Here is a 10,748-nt window from a genome sequence, read left to right as displayed (position 1 = left end):
ATATATTATTTCTGAAGCATTCTAGTGGGAAACCTTATCTGGATCAGGTAGCCCCTCTTTGCATCGTAAAAACAGGTCTCTTGCCTGGAAGTATGGAAACAGCGTTCTCTCTTAGTGGGATACTATTCAATGAAGGGTAAAACTAGGAGAGCTTTTCAGAACCACACCAAAACATTATTTTAAATAAGACAAAATCTTGAACATGTAAATTTGCCTTTAGCTGCATAATCTATTTGGGCACTTTAATTTTTTTTGTAAAATTTCATTTTCATTTGGTAATATCTTGTAATACATTCACATTATTTGGTAGACATTTCAACTCTTGTCTAGCCATTATAATTAAAATTTTTTTTTTCATGAATGAGTTTGCATTTATTATTTCTGAGTATAAGTGATTGTTTCTGGGACTGTTTTCTGATTTTAAAATAGGGCAGATAGTGTTCCTTAATCAGAAACCAAAATTTACTTTTTTAAAAAATACTGTTTTTATTGATTTCATAGAGGAAGGAAGAAGGAGAGATAGAAACATCAGTGATGAGAGAATCATTGATTGGCTGCCTCCTGCACACCTCCTGATTCATAAGTCGACAATCAACCACTGAGCCACACTGGCGGGGCCAAAATTTACTTTTTGGGGTTAGGAATTGTAAGTCTGTTTTTGACAGTTGGTCATTTTTCCTTTTTTTTTTTTTTTCCTTTGGGGCGTATAAAGTTTCACAACAATTTTTCAGATCATTCAGAAGTTCTGATTTGGATGAAGACATTCAACTTAAATCTGCTTATAAGATAAGTAAAAATAGGACTCTTTAAAAAACTTCCTGAAAGGAAGTATGGAGTCGTGGGGAATGGAGTGGATGAGGATGTAGTCTAACAACATCAAAGCTGAGAGCTGTGATTTTGGCCCTTTTCAAACATTGACAGGTCAGGTTCTAGAGCTAGAAGGGGCCTCAGAGTTTGTGCAGCCTCACCTCCTCAGCGAAAACCAAGGCTAGAGAGCACGTGCAGACCTGTGTTAGGGTTTTCTCATGGTAAGGAAAAGGAAACACAGCTGAATCTAAAGAACTGCCTTAACGAGAAGAGACTGATCAAGCTTTTTGGTCACAAGGATGCCATATACTCTGAGCATTTCAGAATTTACCCCAGCATTTTGGCATATGTTATCTCATTGATTCTTGAAAGCAATCCTCTGAGGTAGGTGAAAGCATCATTTCACAATTGAAGTGGTTGGAAATTGGGTTCCTTGTGTGAGGAGATGTAGTTTTATGAATTTATGTTGCTTAACTCAAGGTAATTTAAACATTGGTTTAATACTGATACTAATAATTTCAACAAAGATTTGAGTGACTACCATGATAATAATTATACTAGGTCAGTGGTCGGCAAACTCATTAGTCAACAGAGCCAAATATCAACAGTACAACGATTGAAATTTCTTTTGAGAGCCAAATTTTTTAAACTTAAACTTCTCCTAATGCTACTTCTTCAAAATAGACTCGCCGAGGCCGTGGTATTTTGTGGAAGAGCCACACTCAAGGGGCCAAAGAGCCGCATGTGGCTCGCGAGCCGCAGTTTGCCGACCACGGTACTAGGTGATGTGGGGTATCCACGATGAGTAAGACTGTCCCTCTCCCAAAGAACTTTGAACTGCTAGCTTTCAAGCCTTTTTCTAGCATACTTTGCTTTTCTTTTTTTAAAAAAGGTTGTTTTAGGATACAGATGCCAAAGGTAGTTGGGCTTATTGGACCAACCCTTTCATTTTATGGAGACTGTTTTTACGTAAATGTGAATGGCCACCATTTAGTTCCTAACTGAAGCATCACTCCCTCTGCAAATCCTTCCAGTCCCAGGCTAGATCAGCTGTTTTCCCTATCACGTGTTCTCACAGCATCTTGTACTTTGCCTTTATAGCACTTCTTAAAATTTGTAATTCTTTGGGTGACAACCTGTCTTTTCTATAAACAAAGCTCTCTTAGAATAGAGACCATGTCTTTTCTGCCTTCTCTGTCCTCCTAGGGCCCAGCAGAGTGACCAGCATAGAGTAGGCCCTTCCTGTTTACTTGTTGAGTAAATGACAATAAAACATCCATGTCCATCTATGTCATACTTAAAAAAGATCTGTAAAAGCTGAAAAACCTATTCACTTTTGAGCCCAAAAGTAATAGTTATTTTTAGTAGCTCACATCTTTTTAAAGGCATTGGAAATTATTGTTAATAGGTTACAAATTAGCTTTCTTACAACTGGGAATTGTGTTGCAAGTGGTGGTGAAGTAATGGCACAGATTACTTTTGATCTACTTCTGTCAAACAATGTTACCTACCAGATGTATGTACTAACAAACACCTCTTTAAAGCTATACATATTCAGAATTACTTGGCATTCAAGTCAAAGAGCCTTTCTCCCCACCCTCCATCTTGAGATTCCAGGCCACAAATGTGCTGCCCAGAGATGTTATTGAAACAATTTCTACAATAGGTAGGACACAGAATTACATGACTTGCAAGGCCTTTTCAATTCTTAAAGTTGTATGAGTCTATGCTCAATAATTTTTTTTACACTTTAAGATATTTATTGATTTGAGAGAGAGGGATTGATTAATTGTTCTATTTATTTATGCATTCATTGGTAGCTTCTTGTATGTGCCCTGACCTGGGATCAAACCCAGAACCTTGGGCTAGCTCTAACCAACTGAGTTACCTGGCCAGGGCAGTCATTTTTTAAATGAAAATGAATTCATCTTTCTATTGAGAAGATATCTTCATGGATTCATTGCCTACTTCTTGAATGGGAATTGGAAAGTGTGGAGTATAGTGAAGGCAAGTTGAACACATTGTGATTCTAGGTCTTTATGCTGGAAAAAGCTTTGTACTCACCATGCTGAGATGGAGCGGGGGGTCTGAAGAGTCCATTAGTAACAGTTAAAATATTTTTAGAGCCAGAGTTTATCCAGGATGGTGATGGGTTGAGTTGGGAGAGAATGATCATTCGGTATGGAAAATATTCTCTTTGGCAAAGACTGCAGGACCACCTGTTGGTGACTGAGGAATTAATGCTTTGTGGGGGAGGGTGAACTGGATGCCTTTTAAAGCTCCCTTCCTCTCCCTTGACTAGTTTTAGACACTGGATTGCTCCAGAGAAGGTCATGTTCTTCACACTTTTCTCCCCATTTGTAATTTTTATTTCTCTGTGCTCACCATTCATATAGTTTGAAAGAGGCTTAGAAGTCTAGAACTTTTTATAGCAAATTTACTTGGAGAAATTTTGTACTTAGTAGGGCACATGTGGAACTGAGTGGAAATGTAGAATTTTTTTCCATTAAGGGCTATTTAATGACTTCTAAAGTAGTAAAGATTTAGTTATTTGAGGGGAAAGCATCTTAATTGATCACTTACAGCAGGTTTGAGAAACTCATGTGATACCTTGGTTTTCTTGACCTTGAAACAGAAAGTAATGATGAGATTTTGAAAGACTCCATGGATGGATATCAGCAATGGCAAGGACCTCCCAAATATGTCAGTGAAATCCATGACATAGTCATAAATGTCATTCCTTAAGCAAATATTTATGGGGCATGCTTACCAGATATGAATTACTGTTATAGATGCTAGGTGTAGACAGAGTCTCCACCCTCAAAAAACTGTCACCTATGTTGTTATCTTTGAGTTAATCTAATGTTTATTGTGCTCTGGTAGAAAACTTGAGCAAGAATCAAAACATAGTTAGTGGATTTTGCCACTGACTAGTTTGGCCAAATGCCTAAAGAATCTTGTTTTAAAAATAAATGTGGAGATTTTTGTAGTCTGGTATTTGATGTCTTAGAGAACAACTTTATTTATATATTTATATTTAACATATTTTTAAAATATATATTTTTATTGATTTCAGAGAGAGATGGAAATATCAGTGATGAGAGAGAATCATTGATCCGCTGCCTCTTGCATGCCCCTCACTGGGATCGAGCCTGCAACCTGGGCATGTGCCCTGTATGGGAATTGAACTGTGACCTCCTGGTTCATAAGTCAGTGCTCAACCACTAAGCCACGCTGGCTGGGATAATATGTTTTTATTGACTTGAGAGAGAGAGAGGGAGAGAAAGAGAGAGAGACAGACAGACATTGATGTGAGAGAGAAACATTTATCAGGTGCCTCCCGTATGAACCCCAACCTGGGATTGAACCCGAAATCTTTTGGTATATAGGACGATGCACAACCAACTGAGCCACACTTGTTTTATTTATGTTTAATGAGGTTAGTTTTGCAGAAATATGAAATGTGGACCTATTGGGTTATTTAGGAGTGGACATCAAAAATGGAAATAACTTTAATTAGTAGACATTGTCAGTTTTAACTTTGAGAACATTTTAAGTGGTCTGAGACTATCAGTGACAAGTTACCTTATCCTGTAAACATTTGGCATCTGTTTTCGATAATAGAGTATAAGGTATGTCTTGTTTTTTAAAAAACAACAACCTCATTCATCAAGTTATGTACATTGGAGTTATGTACATTCATCAAGTTATGTACAAGGTACTGCTGTCTGTTGTGGTTAACTTGAAGGTGATTTCAAGTCTGTAAGGAGCTTGTGTTTTTGTACTGATAATTGTAACAAGGTAGAAGGCACTGAAGGAGCATACTATGAAAGGTATTTTGCACCTTATTTTTTTCTGCTTAATGATATAGATTGGAGATATTTCCATATTAGTAAGTGGAGAGCTTCTACACACTTGCTTTATAATCCATACTGTGGATGTGTCATGTTATTTAACCAGATGACTCTTAAATACACATGGTGCTATCTACACTAATAAAAGAGTAACATGCTAATTGACCATACCTTTGTGATGCCCACAAGCCAATCAGGAGTGAGTATGCAAATTAACTCAACAAAGATGGCAGGTTAATTTGCATACACAGGCACTGAGCGGCCGGGGGCAGGGCGGGACACAGGCGTTCCGCATCACCCCAGCTTCTTCGGGCCTCTGGGCAGCGTGGGAAGGCGGAAAGGCGGCTCCTGCCAGAGCGAAGGCGGTGCTGGCAGCCAGGGGAAGGAAGGCCCATTCTTGCACGAATCTTCGTGCATTGGGCCTCTAGTAGTAAATAACTTTGCATGTATAGTCATGTGCACAGAGGCAGGTATATCTATAGGATGCATTTCTGTTTTTTTTCCTATAGGATACATTTCTAGAGGAGGTTGAGGTGCTGCTGGGTTAGATGGTACTGCTAGGTCATATGTATTTTTGATAGACATCATCACATTACTCTCCATAGAGAGAGGTTGTGCTAGTGTATATTTGGACAGAGCACCTGTGTCACCACAGCCTCACCAACAGTGTGTTGTCAGACTTTTGCATTTGATCTGATGGGTGAGAAATTAGTGTCGTTTTTGTTTGTTTTTCCCTTGTAACAAAAGAGATTGAGCATCTTTCTATACATTAAGAGTGAAATGTATTTCTTCTTCTGTGAACTCTCTGTTTTATATCCCTTGCCCATTATCCTATTGGATTGCATAATATCCTAATTTTTAAAAAGGAGCTCTTTTTGTATTAGGGAGATTAGCTCTTTGAGATATGAATTACAGATTTTTTTCTTCCCAGTTTGTCTTCTATCTTGTAACTTTGCTTAGGGGTGTGTGTGTGTATGTATGTGTTTTTTTTGCCATCAAGAATTTTCTTATTTTTTTGTAGTTAAATTTATAAATTTATAAGTTTTCTTCTATAAAACTAGAGGCCCGGTGCATGGATTTGTGCACCGGTGGGTCGCTCGGCCTGGCCTGCGCCCTCTCGCAATCCCAGACCCCTCAGGGGATGTTGGACTGCCGGTTTTGGCTCGATCCCTACAGGCTAGGCTGAGGGACCCCACCGGTGCATGAATCTGTGCACTGGGCCTCTAGTATGCATATAAGATCTTTGGTTAATCTCTTCCTGCCCTTCCCCCCCCCCCCCCCCCCGTCCCTCTGAGATTCATCAGTCTGTTCCATGTTTCCATGCCTGTGCATTGAGCATCTGCCCCCTGGTGGTCAGTGCGCGTCATAGCTACCGGTTGAACGGTTGGATGGTTGCTTAGGCTTTTATATATATAGATTTATAGATAATTTTGACCCATAGTTTTATTATTTAGGTGTTAACCACTTCACATTCTCCAGAATCTAAATAACAGGAAAGATTTACATTTTAATATTTGAGAATTAGGTTTAACGGACTTTTTTTTGGAAGCGAGAGATGAACATTAGCATGTGCTGTGAAAAAGCTGGTGGACAGTGATTCACTAATGCTCTTCATGGTTTAGCATACCTCAAATATATTATGTTAGGGATGTTTTGGTTTGCATATAACAGGAAACCCAACTCAAACTGGTTTGCACTTTAAGAGGTATGCATTGGTTTATGTCATTGAAAGTTCCAGAGGTAATGTGGGCTTTAGGCGTGGTTTGATTGGGGTTCCAGCCCTGTTTGCTGAGATTCGCTTGATTTTGTTTTCCACTGTGTGTTGGCAGAATGGTGGTAGGCATGGAGCAGAATGAGAGCCAATATCCAGAATGAGAATGAACAGTGTTTCTTGTCACTTTCTCAGAAGAATAAGGAAGATTGTTGCACAGAAGCCCCCAGGAAACCTCCTTTGATACATTACCCAGATTGGATTACCCGCCCATTCCTGTGGCCAAGGAAATGCTGTTGTGCACTGGTTGATGAACCCGCACCTTTAGCAAGGGGGATTAGATTATCCAGTCCCCTGATTGGTCTGGAGCCCTCTCTGGAACAGTGAGTAGATACCAGACAGGAGAATAAATCTATAGATGGACACTGGGTAGGGAGCCAAGAGTTGCAGACTATACTGAGGATCTCACACTGGGTTAGGTACGGGGGACTCAGACATAATAGACACAGTTCTTTCGTTAAGGGGAGCTCATGGTGAGATGCAGCATTAAAGAGGGGAAATAGAGCTCATTCAAGTTGGCACATTGAGCCTGGCCTAGGCTGCATTTGTAAACCTCTTCTCTTTGCTCTTGCTGTTTGACTATTATCAGTGCCCTTCCAACTTTTCAGTTTTGAAATTTTTTGTTTGACTCTGTCTTCCTCATTACCATGTGAATCTTTTTAAAAATATGTTTTATATTGATTTCAGAGAGGGAGAGAGAGAGAGAAACATCAATGATGAGAGAGAATCATTGATTGGCTGCCTCTTGAACTGGGGATTGAGCCTGCAAACCAGGTATGTGTCCTTGACTGGAATCGAACATTGGACCCTTCAGTCCACAGGTCAGAGCGCTATCCATTGAGCAAAACCGGCTAGGGCATACCGTGTGAATCTTGAGAGCGGAAACCATCTTATTCATCCATGCCCACCGTGGTGCCTGTGCATAGTAGGCAGCACATTGTATTTGATTTTACATGAATGAATTGGTTGAGATTATAGTCCTCTAAGCACTTACTTGAGTAAATTAATCTTTAAAATCCCTGTCACAGGCCACATATGGTCAGTGTTAGTTGTCAAAGCTCACAGATAGCCTTGCCAGTGCCTTTTGCATTGCTCGAGAGGCTCTGAGACATTCTTCACAGCCCCAGGTCTTGTGCTATTTAGAGTTGTGGGCTGTCCCAGGAGGAGGCTGTGTCTAGTGTTTTGATCGCCTGCCTGCCGCCGACTTTGTTTGGAAGCTACATTCATCCTTATCCTGATGTCCTGGGAAAAAGTGTCCCTTCTTCCCCCTTAATTATAGGAATTGCACACTTCCTTACCGTGCTCTTTTCCCCCCTCTGGATTTTGGAATAGGTGTACGCTTAGCTAGCAAAATTGAGGGCATTATTAGCTCGGCTAATTAAAAAATGGGGGTGTTATGCTCAGGGCTTTCCCTGATGTGGCATTTTGCTTTCCCATTGAGCTCAGGGAGTGGGGTACAGGTTGAGCTGGAAAAGCTTCACAGAGTCCCGCCGCTGGAGTGCAAGTATAGCCTGGACCAGGCCCAGGTCCATTGCCACGCCCCTGGTGTCCTTTGGAGCCTCTGCCCATAGACTCATGCTGCTTTTCTTCCTTCCTCGTGACTGTATACTGACTTCTGGCCTCCTCTGCTCATTGAAGATTCTGGTATCTGCCTCACAGCCTTCCTTTCCACTGGAGTTCTGCTATCTTCCTGCATGGTTTCATGTCCACCATACAACCTGTCAAGCACCTGGCTTTTGTCCGTGATCTCTTCTAGTCCACCTCTGGCTCTCTCCTGTGGCGACACTCTGGGTCTTATCATCAGCTGAAGTGGCTGCAGCTCCAGAATTGCTAATTCAGATAGAAACAGTTGTCCTTCTGTTCCAGTGTGACCTTGGCTCCCACCGCTCTATTTCTCCAGGATACTGGCTGCTCAGCTTCATGCTGCCAAATCCGTTGGCCTCTGTGCAGCCCACACTTCCTTGACACCGCTGATCATCATCTCTTTACTGAAACATTCCTTGTCGTGACACTTAATCTCAGCTTTTACCTTTCTGGTCCACATCTTTATTTTTTTTAAAAATATATTTTTATTGATTTCAGAGAGGAAGGAAGAGGGAGGGAGAGATGGAAACTTCAGTGATGTGAGAGAATCACTGATCAGCTGCCTCCTGCACACCCCACATTGGGGACCAAGCCCACAACCAGGGCATGTGCCCTGACCGGGAATCGAACCTCGACCTCCTGGTTCATAGGTCAGTGCTCAATCACTAAGCCACACTGGCCGAGTATCTGGTCTGCATCTTTCTGGCCATTTACTACTTCTGCCTTTGCCCGTTCTTTTTCTCTCCCTAGTCTTTTCTGGATTTCCTTAAAACAGTCCTGTTTCGCTTTGTCACTCCCATTATAAGTCTCTACTGTATCTGTATCTTTTTTAAATTTTTTAATTTTATTGATTTTTTACCGAGAGGAAGGGAGAGGGATAGAGAGTTAGAAATATCGATCAGCTGCCTCCTGCACACCGCCTACTGGGGATGTGTCTGCAACCAAGGTACATGCCCTTGACCGGAATCGAACCTGGGACCCTCGAGTCCGCAGGCCAAAGCTCTATCCACTGAGCCAAACCAGTCAGGGCTGTATCTGTATCTTTTGTTCCTAAAACTGTTTATGACTTCCCTCCTACCCCCCAAAAAGAGAAAGGTATTATTGCAATAAATTAATCCAGTGGGTATTTCCTTGAAAACAGGAATCCATTTTTAGGGCAATTAAAACTGACACTTCATGTGCTCCAGCAAAACTCTGTCACCATCATCTTCTTTTTAAAAAAAAATATTTTTATTGATTTCAGAGAGGAAGGAAGAGAGAGATAGAGATAAAGACATCAATGATGAGCCCTGACTGGTTTGGCTCAGTGGCTAGAGCGTCGGCCTGTGGACTCAAGGGTCCCAGGTTCGATTCTAGTCAGGGGCATGTACCTTGGTTGTGGGCACATTCCTGGTGGAGGGTGTGCAGGAGGCAGCTGATTGATGTTTCTCTCTCATTGATGTTTCTAACTCTCTCTCCCTCTCCCTTCCTCTCTGTAAAAAAAAAAAAAAAAAAAAAAAAGACAATGATGAGAGAGAATCGTTGATTGGCTGCCTCCTGCATGCCCCCCACTGGCAACCGAGCCAGAAACTGTGACCTCCTGGTTCAGAGGTTGACCCTCAACCAACGTGCCACACTGGCTGGGCAAAATTTTCCATGTATTTTTAAAAGAATGTATGCCCTGTTTGTCAGGCTCAGGGTGACATCTGTGTATGTGTGTTTGATCAAGTTTTGAATGCTCTTCACATTGTCCATAGCCTTACAGTTTTTGTGGCTGCTTTATTTATCAGTTCCGGATAGGTCTGTTTAGTACCTCACTGATTCTGGACTTGTCCATTTCTCTTAGTCACTTTTTGCTTTATATTAAATTCAGAATCGTTACTCTTTGTAGATTGTTCTTCATGTTGCTATACTGTATTTTTTCATTATCTCTGCTTTTGCCCAAAATTTTACTTTGAAGATTGGAAAATCAGCTTATTTTTGTTATCATTTGCATAGAATGTCTTTCTATCCCTCATTTTCAACATATTTATGCAGTTTTGTTTTCGATGTGTCTTTCTGGTCCTCTTAAATGTTTTCTATTTCATTGTTATTCATGACACGCTCTTTTTCCCTCCCTCCTCTACCTACTTTCACTCCATCAGAAATTCCTCCAAAGTAGATCTCCTTTTGTATTCACTGTTCTCACTCATGTTGCCTGGACACCACACAGCCTTCTGACTGGTCCGCTTTGCTTTTGCTGCCCTCTAATTTATTCTCTATATAGTGGCCAGAGTGATCTTTAAAAATGGGAATCCAGTTGTCACTCTCAGGCTTAACATCTTTCAATGGTTCTTGTTGCTTTTAGTATTAAAACCAAAAATATTAACATGGACAGCTAGGCCCTGCATGAGCTGGCACTTCTTACCTTATTATCCTCTCTCCCCTTTACTGTATCTTTCTCACTGGCTTCCTTTTAATTCTTCTAACAAGCTTACCCTTCTTGCCATAGATTCTTCTTATGTGCTGTTTCCTTTGCCTGGAATGTACTTCCACTCCCTAGCCCTTCACCTGTTTAATTCCTACTTCTTTAAATCTTAGTTCATGTCATTTTTGTCCAAGCCTCTTATCCTGACCCCTAGGCTAGGTCACGTCTCCTGTTAGCTTCTACCAGGTCATCTCTCTAGCACATGTCATGACAATAATAAAATAATTTGAATTTGAAATTCCAAGTCCCTTTTCTCCCCACCCCCTAAACTAGATTGCAAACAAAG

The 10,748-nt window shown here is 40.9% G+C and overlaps 1 protein-coding gene across 5 annotated transcripts in view; it reads left to right on the top strand.

Annotated features, from left to right (window-relative positions):
* WDR20 (WD repeat domain 20) overlaps positions 1-10,748 on the top strand; it is a 52,787-nt gene that overhangs the window by 1,950 nt on the left and 40,089 nt on the right. The gene's annotated exons all lie outside the window — the stretch shown is intronic.

The sequence above is a fragment of the Cnephaeus nilssonii genome (genome assembly GCF_951640355.1).
Source record: "Cnephaeus nilssonii genome assembly, chromosome: 4".
Lineage (NCBI taxonomy): Eukaryota > Metazoa > Chordata > Mammalia > Chiroptera > Vespertilionidae > Cnephaeus > Cnephaeus nilssonii.
The sequence above is the reverse complement of the archived record's forward strand: the minus strand, read 5'-3'. Positions and strand labels throughout refer to the sequence as shown.